The sequence below is a fragment of the Diceros bicornis genome, chromosome 2 (assembly GCF_020826845.1).
Source record: "Diceros bicornis minor isolate mBicDic1 chromosome 2, mDicBic1.mat.cur, whole genome shotgun sequence".
In the NCBI taxonomy this organism is placed as follows: Eukaryota; Metazoa; Chordata; class Mammalia; order Perissodactyla; family Rhinocerotidae; genus Diceros; species Diceros bicornis.
Window position 1 is genome coordinate 64,563,594 of NC_080741.1, and position 24,334 is coordinate 64,587,927.

The 24,334-nt window shown below is 39.4% G+C and overlaps 1 protein-coding gene across 4 annotated transcripts in view; it reads right to left on the reverse strand.

The window, feature by feature from the left end:
• The window catches only part of MAGI1 (membrane associated guanylate kinase, WW and PDZ domain containing 1), a 630,558-nt gene that overhangs the window by 124,763 nt on the left and 481,461 nt on the right, over positions 1-24,334 (reverse strand). The gene's annotated exons all lie outside the window — the stretch shown is intronic.

Consider the following 24,334-nt stretch of genomic DNA (forward strand, 5'->3'; position numbering starts at 1 on the left):
TCCTCCTTAAGCTCAGAGCCTAAGGGGTTTATATTTTTATCACAGGCTTTGAAATTCTTGTGTTCCGCAGTACATCCGGCAAGTTCCAATGTAATAAGCCCTTTGAAGAAAATGACATTGACTGCATAAACACATCACTAGAGCAATGCGATTGCCCAAGATCTGTGGTTGGATATCTCCCAGGTATTAAAATGCTGCTGCTCTCCAGGTAATTAATATGTTTGGTAAAAAGAGGCCACCCATAGTTCTGGCTGGAGAGAAAGGACACTGCATTTGCTAGAAAATTATCCCCCTAAATTAATCTGGTCATTCTTTCAATGACTAATAAATAAAACAATTCTTCTTATGAAATAATATCGGGCCTCTAAAGTATTTAAGTAACCCAGCTCAGGTGCTGGGCTGTAGACCTATCATTTTAGCCCAGTCTCAACCAAAAGCACAGAAGAAATGAGGAAGGAATGTGGTTTACACATAATGCAAGAAAAGAAAATAAACCAAGAAGCATTTATGTAACGCGTACTAGGAATCTATGTTAAATATTATGGGAGAACCAAAAAGAACAAAACATATGATTTCTGCTCCTGTAAAGTTAGGAGATGTGATCAACTTGGCTTATTTTGCAAGGCACCGTTACCCATGGTGCCTTAAGATTAATGTTTTCCCATATAATAAGCAGGGATTTTTCTGTATTCCTAAGAACTTAATAAGCAGGGATTTCCCCCTATTCCTAGGAACTTGAAAGCTATTAAATAACCAGTTGTATGAACCTAGTGGCTCTAATGTTCCCAGCTCAGTGTAGTCTCTCTGATCACTTGCTTATGTGAACGATCATGGCCACACACCAACAGTGAAGACCCAGAATTCACTTAAGTCAAAAAAGTCAACACTTGTTGCATGTTTTACTCAGGGTAAATGCATTTTAAATGAGTCCAATTTTTCTAATATCTGAAATCTGAGGGTTTTAAATAGCTGCAAATTGTCCATAGTACAGTTGTACCACAAATGCTTCTTATCATGCCCAGCATACTGGGGCTTTCTGGTAAAGAAGCCTGCTTGTGTAGTATCCAGAAGTCTATGCTTGTACTGTTTCCTAATTTGTTCCCATTTCTGGCTCCCTTGGCAGATGAGGACAAGCCTTTGAGGTAGTTTACAACTTTTAAATTTGTATCTCCAATGTCAGGCACACAGTAGGTACTCCAAAAACATAAAGAGTACCATACACTGCTGACGAGCAGGTGTCTGGAATGGGAATGATGGGTTCATGGTTTGGCTCCCCAACTTGTGGTCTTAGGCATGTTCCTCAGCTTCTGTTATTTCTTAGTTTCCTCTTCTATGAAATAGGGATAATTACAGTACCTACACTATAGGTTTGTTGTGTGTATTGAATGAGATAAACCTTTAGAAGGCTTAGCTCAATAATCATAAGCACATATTACAGTTTATGTTATTGGTAGAATGATATAAGTTGATATAATGATCCATGTATAATATTCTATGTTTCACTTTTTCAATAAATATTTACTGAGGCCCCAATACATGCCGTATGACAATTTAGGCACTGGGGAAACACTGGTGAGCAAAACAAGGCCCCTTACCCTAATGGAATTTATATTTTATATGAAAGACAGAAAATAAATATGTATGTAAATAGAACACATAATTTCAGATGGAAATAATTCTTCCATAGGAAACATGGGTTAAAGGATTAGAAAGTGTCTCAGAGCAACATAGGCTAAAGGGCTTGAAAGTGTCTTAGAGGAAGGAAGTGAGGTGGGGAGTAGGGAAGCTATTCTAGACAGGTGATTAGGAAAAGCCTGGCTAAGGAGGTGTTGTCCAAATTGAGAGCCATGCAAAGGTGAAGGGGAAAAGTATCTCAGGCAGGGAAAAGGTCAAGGGCTTTAATGTAGGAATAGGCTTGGCATGTTGGGGGAAGAGAGAAAAGGCCAGAGCTGTTGTAGCAGGGCAAGGGACAAGAGGTTAGAAATTAAAGCAAGGGGCCAGATGATGTAGGTCACAGAAAACACTTCATATTTTGTTCTGAGGATGATGGGAAGCCAGTAGAGGGTTTTGCCACGGGTGGTGCCATGATTCATTTTTAAAAGATCATTGAGTTTTACAGAGACCAGGCTATGGGCAAAGCGCAGGGGGTGGTGGGCAAGATACAAGCAAGGAGATTAGTCAGGTGCTGTTACAGTGTACAGGTGAGAGAAAATCAGGCCCAGACAAGAATAGCTGGACGGAGGCAGTAAGAAGCAGTCAGTTTTCTATCACAAATTATGAATATCTTAAATAGCTGTAATATAGTCCACAGAAGAGACATACTAAAAGTACGTCAACTTCTCAGGCCATGCTATGTCTATATTTTGAAGACAGAACTTGCTGATGGAGTGGATCTAAGTGTGTAAGAAAAACAGAAGAATAAAGACTGACATCTTATTCTTTGACCTGCGCCAATGGGTTGTGCCATTTACAGAGATCAAGAAGACGGGGGAAATGGTTCTTAGGTGGAAAAAAAATTAAGAGTTCACTTTCGGACATGTAAAGTTTGAGATGCCTATTAGACACCTAGGTCTAAAGAGCCCTAGACAGTCGACTAAGATCACAGTGGAGGTTGGCACATAAACTTGGGAGTGAGTGATCAGTAATCCATTGGCGTTTGAAGGCAAGAGACAGAAAGAGATAATCTAGGGAGAGAGAGTGTAGAAAAAGAAGCCATGAAGTTTGGGTTGAACACTAAAACCTTGTAATTTGTAGATTCTGAGAAAAGAAGGAAGATCCTCAAAGGAGACTAAGAGGCAGCAGTCAGGAAGGCAGGACCAAAGGAGGCGGGTGTGATGTCTTGGAGCCAAGTGAAAAAGCTGTTCAGCTGGCTACTTGGAAAACACAAACAGTCGACATCATATTGGGAAATTCCAGTGCAGGCAAGAATAGAATCTCTTTGAAACTTGCTGTCCTAAACATGCCCTAGATGGCAACTCTCATATTCGGCCTCTGCACCAAACTTCCGTTAACTTAATCCATTTCCACCCCCAAAAAAGATGAAGATAAATAAAACCAAACAAAAGATTTGCTGGGTTTTTAAAGTCTTCTAAAACCAGACAATGTTGGGTTTTTTCCTCCTTCTGTAGGCATCTTATCTTTGCCGTTTCTTTCAACTATGTTTTTAGAACCAATTTGTCAGATTAACTTTAAAGACAACAATAACCCCTGGGTCTTAATTTCCTGAAAGCATTCAAAATAATCAAGAACTTCAAAAATACTACATTTTAGAGGAAAAGTGAAACTAGCAGATACCATTTTCCCATGTAAATAAATATGCTTAGAATGGCCTTTGAGCTGCAGGGGAAGGGGTGGGGGGCGGGTAAGTCTCTACCCACAAAACCTTCAGGGTTTATTACCCAGACAAAACCTTTCCACTCTGCAGGCTAGCAGGAGGTTCAGCCCCGGTTATCCTCTGAGCAACCCGCCCTGGGTCTGGGCCAACATGACCAGGCTCCATTCAGTGACGCTAGGGAGAAAAGGGCCTGGGAGGGGACCCCGCCTCCTCTTTTCTTCTAGCAGAATGACAGGCTGCCGGCTGGACACACGCCTGGCAGATGGCATTTCAAAGGGTTTTCAGGAGCCATCTGGGGTGGGTACAATTATTACAAACCACGCTTCTAACAAAGCCAGAAGGGTTACTTCCTGGCAGAAGAGAAGTAAAACAAATTCTATCATGTTTCTCAGGGACAGCATATTAAAAAAAAAAAAAATCAGCAGGCTGACAAACTGGGGTTTCTACAGCTTCCAACACTGCCTTCTGTTTGTGTAGCTAGAAATCAGGCCAACAGTATCTTGCAGTTATTAGCTTTAAACAAATAAACACAGTACCCCCCTCCTCACCTTCAAAAAGAAAAAAAGAAAGAGTATCAAACACTAGGAAAAGAATAATAGCTTCCATTTACCGGATGCCTACTTATGTCCCAGGCAAGGTGTAAAGCACTTAATCAATACTATTGTGTTTAACCTTCATAAGAAACATAGAAGTAAGGATCATTATTATACTCATTTTAGTGATGAGGAAGCTGATATTCAAGAAGTAAAGTAACCTGCCGAAGGTCACATAACAAGTAAGTGGGGCAGAGCTATGATTTGAATGCAGACAGTCTGTCTTTAGCATCCCTCATTCTAAATCATCTCTGTCCAATAGAGCTTTCTGCCATGATGGAATTGTTCCATATCTGTGTTGTCTAACATGGTAGCCACTAGCCACACGTAGTTTATTGATAAATGGCTAGTGTGACTGAGGAACTGAATTTAAAATTTTATCTAATTTTAATTATATTAAATTTAAATAGCCACACGTGGCTAGTGGTAACCGGATTGCCAGCGCAGCTCTAAACCATGAGGGATTTGAGTCGCCTGCACTGCGCCATGTCCAGTACAATGCCCCCAAAGCACTTCTTGCTCTCAAAATAATAACAAGAAACATACTTCAACAGCAGACATCTTGTACTCAACACAGAAAAACCTTCTTTTTAAGAACTCTTATATGTTTTGAAAAATGATCTAGTCAAACTCTGTTTTGTACTAAAAATTCTGATTGGTTTCTAGCTGGCTATGGTCTCTTAGAAAAAAAAAAATCTCCTTAAATATTTGTGGCAGCATGGTTTTAGCAAAAACAAAAACAAAAGACCAAACCAAAAGCAGTCCTCCAAAACAAAAAATTGAGTGCCCATGAATATGGGAATGATTGAATGAAATATGGTAGATTCACACTCAGGAAAATTTTTTCACTATGTAAAAAATAGTTAGATCTATATGTAGTTATCAGAAGGAATGTCTATGATGTACAGTTGAGTGATGCAATCAAGTTACAGAATGATACGTAAACTGTCACTGCATTTTATTGAAAAATAGAAAAGGAAGCCCTATGGGTGCTGCATGTTTTATGAGTTAATAAATAGTTAAATGGGTGGACAACTACTAAACCCTTAACAGAGGTAACCTCAGGAGAGCCGGTTCAGAAATGGGAAGGGATAAAATGATTATTTCTTTAAATAGTTTTCACACTCTGAATTGTCCCTATGGGTATGTAGTTGTTTTGCCATTTTACAAATTGAATAAAATAATTATTTAAGGAATCTTGAATGATCTGATTCTTGAGCATCCTACTCAAATATCTTCAATATTAACTTAGTTCTCGCAAAAATACATAAAAGAATATAGGCTCCAACTGAATCAAACAAATAATATGTTCCAAGGTTTCTCATCTCATAGAAAGCCAGCATCAACATGAGCAACACTTGCCTTTAGCTATAAATAGGAATATACTATAAATAAAATTGAGGAGAAGGTGGTACTATTTTTCTGCCCAATCTTGGTTTTTAAACCTCACACCATTCATCATTTAAACAGAGTCCTTTTTTGTGTGTGTGAGGAAGATCAGCCCTGAGCTAACATCCGTTGCCAATCTTCCTCTTTTTGCTGAGGAAGACTGGCCCTAGGCTACACGTCCATGCCCATCCTCCTCTACTTTATATGGGACGCCGCCACAGCATGGCTTGACAAGCGGTGCATCAGTTTGTGCCCAGGATGCGAACCTGGGAACCCCAGGCCACCAAAGCAGAGCATACGAACTTAACTGCTATGCCACCAGGCTGGCCCCCTAAACAGAGTCCTTTTTAAGTGTTAACATGCTCACAAGATTTGCACCAGAGAAGTGAATACTATCAACTCTTTTCACCACCAGATCATGACTTAACAAATTAGTCTGAGCTATGTCCTACTGAATGTCTCAGTATGAATTAGCAATGGCCCCAAAAGTTCGTCCCTTAAAGCTTGAGTGGCCGCATGCTTCTTATGCACATTTTATGGTTCATAAACTTTTAGTGTACCTGGTTTGAGTGATGCTTGCTGAGGAAATCAGAAAATGACCTTCCTTATCAAACTCCACAAGCCATGGCTACAGAAAGGAAACCGGATTTGGAGCTCATTTGTTCTCTCTTCTTATTCTAAAGATTTTATTTATTTATTTTTCCCCCAAAGCCCCAGTAGATAGTTGTACGTCATAGCTGCACATCCTTCTAGTTGCTGTATGTGGGACGCGGCCTCAGCATGGCCGGAGAAGCGGTGCGTCGGTGCACGCCCGGGATCCGAACCCGGGCCGCCAGCAGCGGAGCGCGAGCACTTAACCGCTAAGCCACGGGGCCGGCCCTCTCTTCTTATTCTAGAAATTCCCTTGAAATATCCAGTTGAAGCAGCAAAAAAATCCTAGTGATGAGACACTGATATGCCATTTCCTCCCGCTACGAGTTCCCAACACCATCAGGACTACTCGAGGTATGCTGTCACTCAGCACCTGTCCGGAGTCTCAAGGCCAGATTGCTAATAGAAGAATCATTACCCTACTAAGATTAAATTGTTATTACTCAATTACATCACCTGCCACTTTTCAAAATCAAACAACGAGACTTCAAAAAATTACAGTCACCTCAACTGCCTCCATGTTAAGGAAAGATCATCATTTTCTATACTAAAACAATTGTTTACATTGCTTGAAATTGGTTATATATCCAGGACAGCCTCATGTTGTTCATTCGTTAGTTGATGGAGATGGAGCATAGTTGAACGTGTTGTTCCCACAAATTCACTAAATTACCTACCACTGACAACTTTTGCCATATTTCAGGACCAGTAGTACTATTTGCTCATTATTTTCCCTTCAAATCAAACTGCTATTTAAAAAACTTAAATATATTCATGTAAAAAGGAAATGCTTAACTGCTACACCTCTATTAGAACAGTTTTTAAAAGATCTTACAATATCAAATGCTTGCAAAAATATGGAGCAACTGGAACTCTCATACATTGTTGGTAAGGATGCAAAATGGTACAGTCACTGGGAAAGAGTTTTGGCAGTTTGTTAAAATATTAAATATAAATTTACCGTTATGATCCAACAATCACACTCCTAAATATTTATCCTAGAGAAATCAAAACGTGTGTTCACACAAAAACCTATATACAAATATTTATAGCAGCTTTATGCATAATCACCCAAAACTGGAAAACAACCCAAACGTTCTTCAACTGGTGAATGGATAAACTGTGATACATCCCTACAATGAACACCACTCAACAAAATTACAGACATACACAAAACATGAATGAATCTCAAATACACTGCGCCAAGTGAAAGAAAAGCCAGGGTCAAAAGGCTACATACTGTATGATTCCATTTACATGATATTCTATAAAAGGCAAAACTACAATAGAAACAGAGAATAAACCAGTGGTTGCCAGATGTGGGACTGAAGTTGACTACAAAGGGACAGCACAAGGGAACAGGGAGGTGGGGAGAGAAGAGAACTGTTCTGTATCCTGATTGTGGTGGTGGCTGAACAACTGTGCATTTCTCAAAACCTACAGATCTGGATACCACAAAAGGTGAATTCTACCGCTTATAATTTTTTTTTTTAAAAAAGGAAATATTTAGCATTACCTCAAATGAAGAATCAGTTTCATCCTGCCAGAAATAATAAGTAACTAAAAATAAATGCAATAAAAATAAAGCCATTTCATTTCATCTAGAGCCTAAGGCTCCAAGCCTGAGGTCTGCATTCTCTTACCACAAAGGAGAGATTAACAAACATTAGAAAGAGATCTATTAGCACCAGAATGAGACTTTCTCCTTAACATAATTATAAGAATATTTTTAAAATCATAAAGAAAATCATCTCACATCATCTTAAAATCGTTTTAAGAACCACTAGAAGTAGGCCTCTCATACCTGGGAAATCATCAGGACAGAGGTGAGTGGCTCGAGTTTCGAAGCTGGAAAAACCTAGTTTCAAAGTCCAACTCCACCATCTTACTCTCTAAAGAATTTAGATTGCTGAATCTCTCTAGGTCTCAGTTTCCTCACCTACAGGTGAAGACGGAAGTAATAAAAATAAATAAAAATTTTAAATAAAAATTTTTAAATGGAAATAATACAAATATCTATACTCAGGGTTCTGTGTGAGCACCAAATGAGGTAAGACCTATGCAGATCTTATCACAGTGTTTAGTATGTAGTGATAAGCATCCGAAACAAATGAGTAGTTGATATTCAGCTGACTTGGATTTGGTTGGCTTAAAAACTGGAATGTGAATTTCACCAACACTCTTGAAAATACGCTCATGGAGAAAAATGTCTATGCTTATGATCTAGATACATTATTATATTGTATTCATGCAAAATACCCTCAAAATCAAACCTGCATCATTCTTTGGATTCTGGCCTTCAGTTAATGCAATCACTCTGGCTAGGAGTTTACCTGCCTATTTACTATTTCAATCCTCCCTGTTCCAAACAAAAAAAGAAAAAATAGAAGGAATGTATGTCCTACAGCTAAGTAATCTTGATGTTTTCACCCTGTAGGAAAAAGTCCTAACTCCTTGGCTCTGATTCATGAATGATCTTGTCCGCTTTTCACCATCCAAGAAATACCAATTTCGTAGCATGTACCATTGCAAACATTCTTCTATGAGTAGATGCCTTTTCCTTAGGGAGCCAGACCAATCACAAGAAGGACGTGATTCTCTCCTTACTCCTAGAGCAGAGATTTGGAAAGAACATATCCACAAATACTGACCACAGCCTTAATGTTTTATAGACTCAAAACACTGGTAACTTTTCCATGGTGCCTTAAACACGGCAGCAGGCACCCAAATGTAGAGCCACTATAACGTGTACTGCATGTTATCTTCTGGGAATTTTTAATAAAAAGCACTCACTTTAACCTAAGCTTTTGTATCACCAATAGAGTTAACATGAAGTATACACAAGGATCTGAGGACAGAAGATCAACAGACCTTTTCTCTTAAGAGAACACACATATATTTAAAACAAGTCCACCCAGCTTCTTGCTTGTGTCCTTTCAAACCTACATTCCTTGGGAAAGGGGATTTAAGCAGATTTTCTATAACCGTGGGGCAGAAACAAATAGATGCATTAAAGGAAAGGTAAAGAAGAGCTAGAGGCAGAGGAAGCACAGGCTAGGCCCTAATATACGACTGTTGAAGGTATCTCCTGATTAAGGAATACAGAGTAATAAAATTATTAACAACTATTATTTATTCAGCATTTACTACGTGCGAGGGAACTGTTAAGTACTTCACAGATGACAGTATCCTGAGGCTTGGCTGAGAGGAAAGTGACTTGACTTTACTGGGCTCCTGGTTCGCGGGCTTTCAGACTCAGACTAGGACATATACCATCGGCTCCCCTGGTTCTCAGACCCTCAGGCTCAGAGTGAATTACACCACCAGCTTTCCAGGTTCTCCAGTAGGCAGGTGGCAGACTGTAGGATTTCTAGGCCTCCATAATTGCATGAACCAATTCCTATCATAAATCTCTCTCTCTTTACATACACAGACACACATATATCCTATTGGTTCTGTTTTTCTGGAGAACTCTGACTGATACACAGGGCAACTAATACACAGGGTAAATTGATCCTTTCGAGAAGCACCATTTTGACTTATTGGCCATTCCCTCTCTCCAAACCTCCCAACCGTCATAACAAAGGTCAGAAAAAGTACCTTCATCTTTATATCCTGAATGGTAACACAGAATACTCAGTAATTATGTGTTCAATGGAATACTGCCAACCTGCTCAATAGTGAGTGTGTAAAGATAATTATTTCATGCCAGCTACAACTCGCATGGTTGGGATCAGAAGACCCTTTCGGGTTCCATCTTCCACGTAGGAACATGTGTGATGGAGACACCTCCAGATGGAGGAATCTCATTAACGGATCACACCTAAATCACTTGAAATAAATAAGGACTTGGCATTTATTCCAATGTGCTGATGATTTGGAAAAAGGGCCTAGAAATGAGAGATGGGAACTGTCTGATCTGGTTTTCATGATCCTACTTCTAGCTTTTCTCTCTACAATTGTAACTTGGGATGAAGAGAAAGAATGAGTTTTGCGTGCCAGATCCAAGTTGAAGGCAGTTCAAGAAGAACTATTCAAATTGCCCAGACATCCTTTTCTCGGAGGCCAGTTGTCCTTTGTTATTAGAAGAAGTTTGAACATGTTACCTTTCAAGGAGAGCCACACAATGCTGAGGGTAAATGTGGACCTGCAGCCTGCTGAGTGAATCACATTATGATTCAAAAAGAGGGTCTATATTTGCCTACGGAAGCCTTTGGCAAGCAACTGGTTCCCAATAATAAACAAAGGAAGCAACTCTAAAGGAAGGAACAGGTATAAGAAGAATGAGGTTCTAGTTCCAGCTCCGCCATTAAATTAATTATGTCACTGACCTTGAACTATTCCTTTTCTATGCACCCATTGTCCTAATCTGTAAAACAGGAAGGGTAACCATTGCCCTGATTATATCACAGAATGATTTTGAGATAACAAATCAATTCCTGCACAAGGATACAAAGTCACTGGCAAATTTAAAGCATTTAAAAATTTTGTTCATAATAAAAATCTGTATTTAGGCCAGCATCTATCCTCTGTATGCATTATCTCATTTAATCCTTAAAACAACCCTATAAAATAGGTACTATTATTATCCCCACATCACAGATGAGAAAACATGCACAGAGAGATTAGATGACTTGCCAAAAATTACACAGCTGATACGGGGCAACGCCAGGATTTGAATCCAGGATTTTAATGCCACAGAGCACTGAAAGCTCCTGAACACAAAGAAGACACTGGGTGGGGAGAGGCGGACAGCTGAGTCTCCACAGCTCTTCGCCCGAGGGTGAAAAAATTACCTGTCCTCACCAAAGAAAGATGCCAGACACTGAGGGAGTCAAGTATGGGGGAGAATGCCCCTCCCCGATGACTTCCCTGATCCCCAACCCAAGCTCCCAGGAACTGTCTTACTAGCTCTTAATCACAAGAATGAGGTAAATTAGGCAAGAATCCATTGACTAGGAAAGTCAAGTAACAACTTGAACCTGAATATTAACCATTCTTCCTCTTTTATGCGGGGGAGGGAACTTTGGCACATATAATAAACCCATGGAAACCCTGCATTCATTAAAAACAGGAAAGTGAAAATTTTCAAACTGTCATTGATTCATTTCAAACATTCAGTATTCAGGAAATAAAGGATAAGAATCTCCAACACTAGATGCACGCTTATCAAAAATCAACTTCTGAGGATTATCTTGAGGCATTTTTGTTCGGAAAGGAATTTGGGAATTCAGTAATGCCATATCCTAGTACTAAAGGCTGTCTATGATAAAAGGGGATTAGATCAGATAGACTTCCTCCACTACGACAGGTAATACTTTTACTGTCTTTGAATTAATGACAGTAACTCTTGGTATAAAACAGAATGAACTAATTCCAACAATTTCAACCAGAAAATTTCAAAAGCATTTGAAAGAAAATGACTATTTTGGTGAAAAGCTGTAATTAATTAAGAATATCAAGTTTCCACAAATTAGATGATTTTGTAAGCCCAATGCTGAATGTTTCTAATATTTGGCAGCTTTCTTTCTTTAGTTAAAAAAAAATCAAGGGTGACTGCTAAAGGGTACATGGTTTCTTTTAAGGGTAATGAAAATGTTCTAAAATTAGATAGTTGCAATGGTTGCACAGTTCTAGGACTATAATAAAAACTACTACAGAGATGCAGAGATAAATAGAAAGTAGTCTCTGTCTTCAAGGATATTACAATTTTTTGTGTGTGAGGAAGATTAGCCCTGAGCTAACATCTGTTGCCAATCCTCCTCTTTTTGCTGAGGAAGATTGGTGCTGGGCTAACATCCATGCCCATCTTCCTCTATACGGGACGCTGCCACAGCATGGCTTGACAAGCAGTGCATTGGTGTGCGCCCGGGATCCGAAGTCGAGAACCCTGGGTGGCCAAAGCGTAGCGTGCTCACTTAACCGCTACGCCACCAAGCCGGCCCCAAAGATATTACAATTTAGTAGAGTTTTTACATTTCCAAGAATAACATGTGAAGTATAATCATTCTTCAACAATTTAATAATTGCTTCCATTAGTCCTCCCAATATACAAACCAAGAGCAAGTGTGAGATCAGAAATCACTGACCGTGTTATGTCATCTTCCTAATAATTATAGGGGTCTGGAGTTCTCTCATAATGGCAATATAGAGAAATTGTTATAAAATCTAAAATTAGACTTGGTCAATTCAAATTCCAGCTCTGATATTTACAAACTATGCAACTACAACCAAGTTGGCCACAACAACATTACATTGGCCATAATAACAAAAGCATCATCACCATCAGCACCACCACACTCTGCGTTCAAAGGGAAATGGTTGTGAAAGAAAGAAAAGAACCTAGCTATTGATCATTTATTATACTGCTATCATGGAACACCAGTTTTCTATACTTAATGCCTAATTCAATTCTCACAAGAGGGGCATTTTTTTCCTACCTTCCCAAAATTTTCTATCCTTAATCACCATTTTTCAAAGCCTCTCACACAAATGTACACAATTCACAACCACAACTCTGGATTATCTTTTGATAAGAAGTCACAAAGTCAACATATTCTTGTGTTATTTTAGTTAATTATTTGCCATTAAGTGCTAGCATCTATCTATATGAAAATGCCTCTTTATTGGAATACAATGTCTGAATTTCAGAACCTCAAGTCCCCTAATTCCATGTTATCATGTTATTCTTCATATGATTAACTCATTCTAATTGAAAGGATATAATATTTACTTCTTGAACAGATACTATATGACTGGATAGAAAGAGAGAAATCAATTTATATCTAGTACCAACACAGAGCAATTATGAGAGCAATTCAAGATGGACATAAGAAAAAAGGAGTTTGCATTCATTTAATAAACACATTGGTTCGCAGTTGACGGAGGCGTGATAGTTCTTGAAGCGTTCTCAAGTGTAAAGCCAAATATTTATCATTATGTACATTTTATTTTGGCTCCCATCAAGTATATGTATCGCTGTGTCAAAGTAAACAAAAGGGAATATTGTGTAACATGGGATATAACATGCTGGAAGAATAAAGAGGAGTTGGGTACAACAGTAAGCCTATACCAAAGATTATTACTGTACTACTTACCTGTTTCCTTACTGAAACACTTAGGAGTATGGCCTTTATAGTATAAGAGAAAACATAGTGGGAACAGTAAAATTTATAGGATTGTATTTCAGCACAGTGTTGAAGAGTTACTGAGTGAAGATCATAAAAATGATTATTTTTGCCCATTTTTAACATATACTCTTTTCCTCCTTTTTTTTAATAACAGTATTCACCTTCAAAAGGCTTTATTGGCACCAAAAACTGTAAAATTCAAAAAGTGTCTTATGAGCCAAGACTGAGAAATATGAGCATTTGAACATCACTCAAGTGTGGGTTCTCAGGCACATGAATTCACTCTTGAGACTCTGCTATTGTTCATAAGCATTTGATGCTTTTCCCTCATAAATGATGACATCAGCAGATTCCTAGAAAACTGAATTACTGCCTTGACTTCCCCCCCAACTCTGGGACCATCCATTACCTTATCTAATACTTGCCAATTATCTCTGTAACTGTAAGTCACAATCCAAAAAAATATGGACTTGGAGCAACTGCAAAATGATCTAGACCCAGCTGATTAACTATTATTACCCTCATTTCAATTAGTTCATTTCTCAATGAACAATTATGTTCTCACATTATGTAGTACTTCTCTTGCCACAACTCTGGTTCATTTTATGTTACATACTTCACTCTCTACATAGATGAATCCTATAAATTATGATTTTTTCACTCTGTTAAGCCAAATTAGGTAGCTTTTAAAGGTGAAATAAAAAAAAAAATTACTAATGCTTCTGAACATTTGCTTGGAAAATGTAGAGAATGATGAATAGAAGCCTGTTGATGTGATAAGCTGAAAATCCAGTCTTCACCCACACTGACTTTTAAAAGAATTATTTCATTAGAATACCATATAAAGTATTAAAGGTATTATTAGAAAATGAGTGGCCAGTTTTTAAAAAGCAAAATCAACTAGAAATCTTTACTATAATTACTTGGAATAACTATTACATAAAAACAATAAATGACTCTACACCTTCTAATAGAAATTGGCCCTCTTCAAACAAGCCTTATTTGTCAGGTGAGTGAGTGCATTGCCTTCTAAGACGACCACATCATTTTAAGCTTACAGGATTCTCATTAACCCAAACATGCAAATCACACCCTTGTCATCTATATGAAATTCACCTAATGTGAGTCCAGACAAAATCAAATCAAGGGTCAAATCAATGACACCTTATTGGAGACCGAAATTTTAAAATCGACTCATTAAAAGGTAATGACATCTCAATTGTGACACATGAACAATCTATTCTTAGAAAAAATGGAGTGGTTTGGTTTTGTTTTTTACACATATTAATTAAATGTCGTATCACACAATGCTTACTGGTTCTCACTCTTGGGTTTCATCTAATTTGTCATCCCTGTCAACAGCACCTGCTGATCAAGGGCAAAGAGAGGGTAGAGGCAATCTTTATTTCTCGATTTGGCAGCAGGGTATAACTGCCATTAGCTTCCTGTCAGCAGGTGAAGCCCTGGTGATGTGATAGATGGTCCTGGAGCTCTGGAGTTCTCACTAGATACCTGCCTCTTAACCTATTTACCCAGCAGTTACACGCTCATCTTCTGGGAAACCCACATTTTTGCCCAGAGGGAAACAAAGAGTCCAAGTCCTTACTAAATCCAGAAGCTACCGCCATGGCCTTCCACAGGCCTGGCTTCTCAAAACAAAACCAAACACAGGGTATAGAAATGAGCCAGCTGAGAAATCCAGAAAGCTTCTTCTAATCTCCATATGTCACACGTTACAACTGAAAAGAGTCGTAAGAGATCAAAGCCATTCATTTTACCAGTTAGCAACTTTACAAAATTTTGAGCAAGAAATTTTTTGTTTTACCCACATAAAACAGGAGATGAGACATTTAAGAGAAAAGAAGTGGTTTTCTAATCCTTAAACGAGTACCAACTAATGTCAATTAATGGTGTGTACACCAAAATAAATGGAAATGGTAAATACAAAATTCACAAAATAGGGCCTAATTAAATTTGGGTAGAAGCGGCTACCTTTAAAATCAATAACCTTTAATCTCTATTTCTCTCTTCAGCTATAGAAAGCACACGCTGTAGTGTGTCCCCAGCAGAGGCACTTCACACCTAGAAGTGACGAACGGTTGGCTCCAGGCCACAAAGCTGCCCAGAACCAGCCTCGTCCTGTCTGAGAGGTAACAGCACCCATGGGGTGGCGCAGCCTCCTCAGAAATCTGAGAGCTCTCAGCCACCAGGGCTGCTCCCCTGAGCCTGCAGAGGTGGACAACTCCACCCTCCTCATTTGGATCCTCCCACCGGAGAAGTACAAGCTGCTTCATGACATTATTTTCTTTGTGCTGAGAACTCAGAGCTCCCCTTCAGCTTTTCAGACCTCCACACCAATTCCCCATGATACCGTGGATTCTCTCTGTTGAAATACCTAGTATTGTTTTTGCTTTCCTGACTGGACCCTGACTCCATATTTTAATTTTAGATTACAAACAACATTTAGAATATATCTTCTTACACTAGAAAGTCAGCTCCATGAAAACAGGGAGTTTTGTCTGTCTTGTTACTGCCGAATCCCTAGCACCTGGAATAGTATCTGGCGCGTGGTAGGTGCTGAATAAACAGTAGCTAAATGAATCCCTCTAGTTAGTAGCTTAAAACTAACCAGAAGACACTGTCTAGACATCAGCCTAAAGGCCATCTTGTACGCAAAGCCTCCCCTGACTCTACCTAAAGCAGATCTTCCCTAATTCTCCTTCAGACCAGTGAATACTTCCTTCACAGCAATTTTCACAATCTGTAACGACTTTACGTATCTGTACACTTGTTATTTTTCTCTTTCACCATAATATTAATACCATAAGGACTAGGGTTATAGTCTGTCCCACTACATCGTCAGTGATTAGCACAGTCCAGGTAAGCTGTAGTTGCACAATTATTTGTTAAAAGAAAGGTACACTGGGGCTTAGATAACTTCACAAAACAATAAACCCTTCGAATGTTTCCAAAAAGAACAGACAAGAGGAAACGAGAATTAGTAGTGATCTCAGCGGGATCCTGCACCCTGTAACTCCTGAGTGTGATGTGGAATCCGAAATGGCTGTTTGTTAAGCCAGATTTAATCCCATAGTGTTATGAGACATCAAGTTATATTCATAAATTAAAATACTTCATAAACATTAATACCATGAGAAATCAAACCTGTGTTGAAATCAAGTTCCTCCACGCATTCAGCAAATATTCACTAGACACCTACTAGGCGCCAGGTATTGTTCAAGGGACTGAGATACAGCAAAAAAATAAATCAAAGTCTCCGTCCTCACAGAGCTTATATTCTAATGGGTGGAGATGCACAATAAATAAGCTAATAAGTATGTAATATGTCACTCAGTGTAAGGGAGAAAAAGTAGAATAAGAATGATAGGAAGTTCTAGGTAGTGGAAGTGGAATTAGAATTTTCTATAGTCAAGGAATGCCTTGCTGAGAAGGTAAAATATGCACAGAGGTCTAAAGAAAGTGAGCACAGGAGCGATAGAGAAAACCCAGAAGAGTGTTCTAGGCACATAGCACTTAACACCAAATGCAAATACCCTGAGACAGAAACATGCTTGGTGTTTGAATTACAGCATGGAGCAGAGACAGTAAAACGTTAGATCAGAGAGATGATGAAGACAACACAGGGAGATGTAGGTCACCATAAGGACTTCAGTTCTTACTCCAAATAAGACTAGAAGCCATTGGAGGGCTTTCACCAGAGGACTGTCATGAGATTTTACAGATTTTGATTTTAAAGAGATCACTCCGTCTACTGGGTTGAGAATAAACTCCATGATGGACTAGAATAGGAAAAGGAACAATAGTCAAAAGGATACTGTAGTAATTGACGTAATAGATTGTGACAGGGTAAAAGAGCCACTAATCCCTCCCATTAAAACACGGAGTCCAATTCTCCTCTCCTTGAATCTGAATCTGCTTAGCTTGACCAAGAGAACAGAGGAAGTGGGGCTGTGTTATTCCCAATGCTAGCCAGAAGAATTCTTGCAGCTTACGATTTGGTCTCTTAGAACATTTGCTCTTAGAACATAACAGCCACGCTAGGAAGAAGCCAGTGAGACCCCTGGGGAGAGGAACTAAGTTCAAACCAACAATCCCAGCTGAGCTCCCAGTCAAGAGCCAACACAACTCTGCAGCCACATAAGTCGACCACCTTAGAAGTAAAACCTCTAGCTCCGTTTGAATCACCCCAGCCTATTCTTAGTGGAGCAAACACAAGTCACCCCACTGAACCTTAGCCTAACTGCAGACTCATGAACAAAATAAATGCTCGTTACTGTTTTTCAGCCACTAAGTTTGGAGCAGTTTGTGACACAGCAATAGATAACCAAAACAGAATTCATGAGGGCTTGGGACCAGCCATAAGGGAAAAGGAAAGTTCCTTAGCACTTATTTGGGAGACCATTATATTAATCTGGTTAAGAACCTGGGCTTTGGAGTCAGAAAGATTTGTATTTGAACCCAGCTATGCCACCTAACAGGTGACCTCGGGAAATTAACTGATTTTTCTGAACTTCAGTTCTCTCGTCTGTAAATGGGATTAATAAAAGGGCCTAGTTCCTTGAGATATTGTGACGTTACATTGAGATAATGTATGTAAAATACTTTGCCAGTGCGTGTCACATAATGAGTACTCTTTTAAAAAAAAAGTAAGCTAGGGGGCTGGGTTGCGCAAGCGGTTGGGTGCGCGCGCTCTGCTGCGGCGGCGCAGGGTTTGCCGGTTCGGATCCTGGGCACGCACTTACGCACTTGACCGCTTGTCAAGCCATGCTGTGGCAGCGTCCCATATAAAGTGGAGGAAGATGGGCATGGATGTTAGCCCAGGGCCAGTCTTCCTCAGCAAAAAGAGGAGGATTGGCAGATGTTAGCTCAGCACTGATCTTCCTCACACACACACACACAAAAAAGTAAGCTAGCAAAAGGATTGATTTTTCACCTTTTTAAAAATGGCATTATACCACTGAACATTTTCAAAATGGAAACTTCTGTGGCATGACTCCCTGATTTCCATTACATTACGAGCCCAGATGCAAAAAGAATTAATCCCAGGGGAATCACCGACCACAGCTGACTACCCATCTTCTAAGCATGAACCGTGTTTATTAAGATGTCATATGATTATCTGCCCAACTGCCTTTCAGAAGCCCCTCATGACTGGGGAAGCACGGTGGTAAGGGAAGGAGCTAAGTAAATAGTACGAACTCTCAGCATAATACCTTCCCTAAATTTTAAAACTGTCACATCTATTTTGGCAAAGATGTTAATCAACTCAGTGGAGAGCAAACTATTATGAAACCAATTTATGAGACTCCATAAATTCATAAAAGAAAGAGGATGATTTTATCATTCCATCCAAAATCTTGCTGCTGGTAACTAGCACAAACTCCATTATAAAACTCTAGACATGAGATGTAACATCTACCACAGACAGAGGAAGAGACTTCAAACATAAGGATCACTTTACCACTTTATTAACCCGGGCTTGATAACAGATCACTGTTTGAGATACTCACATCCCATTTCCACTTTATTACAGAGATTACACTGAATAGAGAGCTGATTTTAACAGTAAAAGTCTTTCTGTGGCATTTAGCCAGAAGCAATAAAATTCTGACCTAACAGCAATAGGAAAATAGAGAAATCTGCTGCCATATATCTCTATATTAAATAACCAGGCTTCAAGATACATTGTTGGAAGGATGCTGGAAGGAATGTTGCTTAAAAAATACCAATAGCCCACGATTTAGGACAAGTACAACAGATGCTCAGAATTGGTTTAATAAATATTTAAATACGTACGCCGACATGCCATTAGTTTGTGAAATATAGATTTCAGAAAATATTGACTTGAGGCTTGTATTACTGAGTAAACACAAAGTACAATGAATATTCATGAACAATGAAAATTCACTGTTTTAATGTAAATATGCATACCTGAGTTCCTGAGTGATTTAGCTTCCTATCTGGTGGTTGTTAGATTATGATAAATGTTATACTTCTTACCATATGTTAATGACTAATTTAAGGCACAAGAGCTTTATGAAGAGTCAACTTCTCATTTTAAACTGCAAAATGCTGAAATGCATTAGAAAGTCATTACAGACTAACAGTCATAAAACTTCTCATTTTACAAAGAAGCCACCATTTATCTGCTGAAGCATAAACCAAAATTTTGTTATTTTTAAAAACTTGTAATGGCTGTTAAATTTACTGCTTATTTCAATAGGATTTAATGTATCTAGGATGTGTTCCTCTATCATTTCCATTATTCTTCTTTATAGCTACATAAGCTTAAGGTAGCAATGCGTTGCCAAACCCCTCTTTCTTGCTACAGAGCAGTAGCAATAAAGAGAACATACTGTCACAGAGGAAGAAAAAACCCAAACAGAATTTCATCCCTCCTTCACTCTCACAATGGTCTTTGCCAAGAACTATGCTTTCTCCCACAGCATGGTCTGCAAATGTTAACATATTTTCAGCAATAAAGAAATCTGAATCAAGTAATTTTGGAAAGCGCTAGGTTTAATCCAATTAAACAAAATTCTTTACTGCAAGACTTCTTCAAAATCTTTAATATGCTGATACTCATTGAGAGTTTCCATAAGGATAAACTATGCTGTGTTTACTCAACTCTTTCCTCATTGGGCATTTCACAGGACTAGTGTTCCTTGGCACATACTTTGGGAAACACCAACACAGGCTGGTGAAGTTTGAGTACCATTTTCCCTAATCCCATAGGAAGCTTACTCATGTTTTTAAAAGGACTCAGTATCAAGAAAAGATTCCTGTTATTTTCTCCCCCACATAAGGTCAAGTGTAGGATGAAATCTCACAACGATTTATGCGATAGGGCATACCTTCTTGACCCAGGAGACAACAGCAAATGCAAACCTAATTACATCATTCACCTGTTAGAAGTCCTCCAATGGCTTCTCAAAGTCTACGAGATAAACCCCAAATTCTGTAGAGTTCTTGAAAGTTTTTCCATGACCCGCTCCTGCTTTCTTCCCCAGTATTATCTGTTAGGACTCAGAACCCCAGTTCTGGCACTCCTGGCTGCCTGCAACCCCCTCGAAGGTAAATGATCCAAAGGCAGAGAAGTCTTGGCTAATTTAGCTGAACGTGGGACGTACCAGTATTGCCTACACTTGGAGACCTTACACCTGTTATTCCTCTATTAGAAAACACTTACTCCACCAATTCCTGCTGGACTCCCATATGTTCTTTTGGCTTTAGGCTCAGCTTAGACATCACTTCTTCCAGGAAACCTTGCCTGGCACACAAAGGTTGGACTGGGTATCATTACTATGGGTTCTCATAGCACCCACTCCTACTCCACATCAAGACTTACCACTCTCCATTGAAATGACCTGTTTATTTGTTTCCTCAACCAACATGTCTATTCCCTGGGTGCTAACTACAGGGTCTGGGCACACATATAATGTCTAGTAAAGTCTTTTATACCACAATCAATCAATAAAGTATACGCAGTCACTCTGCATGTATGATAGTCCACAATAGTCACTAAACAAATTGTTGTTGAACCAATGCATGCCCACCATTTTATCTTAACAGTAGAAAATTCTACTTCGGATGCTAGGGATGTTTAATGAGACAATGCTCTAGTCTACACCACTGTGAAGGTCCAAGAGAGGTTTAGAGTGAAATCATTACAAATGCCATTTCTTGTAGGCAACTTCATAAGTGAAATCAGAAGAAAAGGGACAGAGGGAAAAGAAAAGAAAGAACACGAGAGAAAAAAGCAAGGTAAAGAGTGCTATTGTTTCTCAGTGTATTTTTTTGCGTGTGTGTGAGGAAGATCAGCCCGGAGCTAACATCTATTACCAATCCTCCTCCTTTCATTTCTTTTTTTTTTCTCCCCTTTTTCTCCCCAAAGCCCCAGTAGATAGTTGTATGTCACAGCTGCACATCCTGCTAGTTGCTGTATGTGGGACACGGCCTCAGCATGGCCGGAGAAGCGGTGCGTCGGTGCCCGCCCGGGATCCGAACCCGGGCCGCCAGTAGCGGAGTGCGCGCACTTAACCGCTAAGCCACGGGGCCGGCCCCTATTGTTTCTCCATTTAAATGAACTTCTGTCCTCAGTGACCAAGACACGGGAAGCTGCTCTCCCACTGGTCTCTGCTCCATGTGCATCTCAAAGTCAGCATCCTGCCCCATAGAGTGTTAGACACTGTACAAATTAAGAGTATTTCAAGGGAAACCTTGACCTGAAGCAATTTTGTTTCTCTTATGTGCTTGAAAATGGACCAGTTTGTAAGTTAGGACTCAACTGCACAAGAAAGAATTCTTTCAGTGTTGGCAAGAACTGGAAAGAGTGGCTAGAACTAAAATGCAAATACAAATTAGCCACAGAGGCTAAAACAGCCCTTCCATAATTCTGTGTCATTTAAGATAAGCATAAATATTTCCAGAGTGCACGTCCTGGGAGATCTCACTACACAAGAGTCAATGATATATACCCTCTTACTCTTGATGCCAACAGAAATTCAAATTTAAAGATCACATAAAACACAGCCCTCAAGTTACTACTGTGGCTGTTACAAAGCAAATACTCAATGAAACATTGAGAAAGGAAGGAAGGAAATGAGAAAGGGAGAGAAGGCAAGGAGGGGAGAAGGAAAAAGAGAGGCAGGGAAAGAGGAAGAACAGGAAAGAGGGAGGGAAAGAAGAAAGGAAGGTTAGCTTTGGTCTTGGGCATAGTTTTGTTATTCCATAGCAACCTTTTACAACTAAAACTGTAATCTATACTCTCAAACCACAGAGCTTGGTATACACTGGAAATAGATAATACTGCCCAAGGGAAAATATCTGACATGTTCTATCTAGAAACAATGGAGTCTCTTATAGATTCCATAAGAAGAAAAATAAAGTGCCACAGGTAAGGCAGAAGTGCTCATTTCTAATCAGCAGCTCATAAAATTGTTGGGGAATTCTAAGAGAAACAGAAAGTTTCTTTTGCACAGAGCTTGGCACTTCACAGGACTTAATAAATGTTAGTCTCTGGCTCTACTACTCTGTTTTGCTTACAGAAAAGTGAGAGGGATGTAGGATGGGTTGTCTTTTGCCAAATTTCCACAGTTGGCCATGCTAGAATGGAATGGGATCAGGTCAACCAGGGACATAGAAAAGTTGAACAAATGCTGCCCGCTCCACAGAGTGTCAACACATCCTGCTCTCCTGGGCTGCTGTGAGTGTGGAAACAGGTAAGCAGTAACGAAGTGTGCAGTCCTTACTGTAGAACCAAGCTGAGCCAAACAACAGATCGTGACAGGTGGACATTTGATAAATTAGGCCATGCAGAATTCCTGTGGTCACTCACATTCTAACTCTCTCAGATCCATGGGGCTCTCTCTGGAGGTCAGAGCTTGTCCACAAGGTTTTGGCTGTGATCCAGAAAAGTTTAATAGGAAAACTGGCAAAGCTCCCAGCCCAACCCATTAATAATCTGCAAACTGTGCCCTTCAGATCAAGCACTCAAGACCACAGGTCCTGGAGGTGCAGCCTCACATATGTCTTCCAGAAACAATTACTTTAAAATAGAGGTTCATTTGTGCTGTTTGCTCGAAATGGTTCTCTTCTCCCCTCAGCCTCCCCTGCCTCAGCCATAATTTTAAACACCTACTTGGAGCTGCATCTCTAGATTCAAATTGAAACATTCTCATCTCCCTATGATGAGTCCATGGTCCCCTTCCAGCTCACTGCCATCAATCAGCAAGTTCCCCAGAGGCAGCCATCCCTCTGCCCCGACGTCAAAGCTGCCTCATTTGTGGATAACCTTCCCGGGAAAATTTCAACGTACTGAACAGAATACCTTCCTCCAATCAGTAGTCCAATCGATATCCTCATAAACCCCATCAATCCTCAGCAGGTTTTTTTCCCCTCTCTTCTCCCTTGGAGTATTTACGACCGAGCATATTATCTGCTGTACTGAGGTAATCTACAGAGAAATAATTGGCTCATCTTTGGAATGCTTTTAAAATCTGTAGAACTAAGATAGACTCATGATACCCAAAGATTTCATTTTCACTCAAGGATCAACAATAATCTGAGAAATGTAAATACTAAGTTTAGACTATTGAGTTTTCAAGTACACCAAAGTAGCTTCTAGAAAGGTAAAATAAAATGACATCGTAACTTAAAACATGTACTACTGTCTGGAATAAGCTTATGTGCTCCACGGTATTATCTTTTGAGATTATTATGAGGGAGTATTCCAATCACATATATAAAGAACCTCTGATGTATAAAAATTTATGAAAAAGCAAAAGGAGAACAAAAAAATTATCTTGTCAACTAATAAGAGTAGAATGTGCCTAATTCTTAATATTCTGAGGTTCAATCAGAATCCAACTCTTCCTCATACAAATACTTATGGAGCACCTATATGTTCAATCACCCCGCCCAATGTAAGAGACGCAAACACACATGGTCTCCTGTCCTCACCATGTCCACTTCCCTGCAGACCTCAGTGACTTCACTGAATCCCAGCCAAGGGGAGATGAGTTTTTAGAAAACGTGTTTAGAAAAAGGCTTCCTAATCTTTGCAAAAGCAAAAAGAATCTTTTGTTCCATATAATTAGTTTTTAAAAGAATTCATCTTACATTCCCCATTTTCATCATAATTTATATTGCCCTCCTTAATTAGACCTTCAAGTTAGTAGTATCTACTGTGCTTTTCACTCCAATGACAGGATGGGATAGTTGATTCTTTTTCTTTTTTTTTCATGCCCTCCTTGATGTTCAGTTCACCGTGAAGGTGTGGTTGACATCGCTGCCATATTTTGCCAAAATGGCTGCTCAAATTAAGGTAACTTGGGAAGTTATTGCCTGCAAAATAAATGAGGCGTCACTGAAATGGCTACTTCATGCTTGTATATCATTTGAAACTTAACAGAGTCAGGGAGATGAGTCCCAGGAGTGTAGCTCTAGTAAAAGACCCAGCTCTTACTAGCAACATAGGTTATGCAGTAATTATGCTACCAAGCTGTCCAGAATTCCTTATCTGCATGCAAATTAGTTCATATGTGCTACAGTTGCTATTACGACAGTATTAAAACAAGAATTTGATAATGCAACTGTCCTCTTTATGGAAACACAGTTCAATTACTCTAATAACACACTACATATATCTGCAATTGCTCACCAGCTGAAGAGCCTAATTCCCTCCTCACATGCCCAGACCCTGCATCTGACCCATC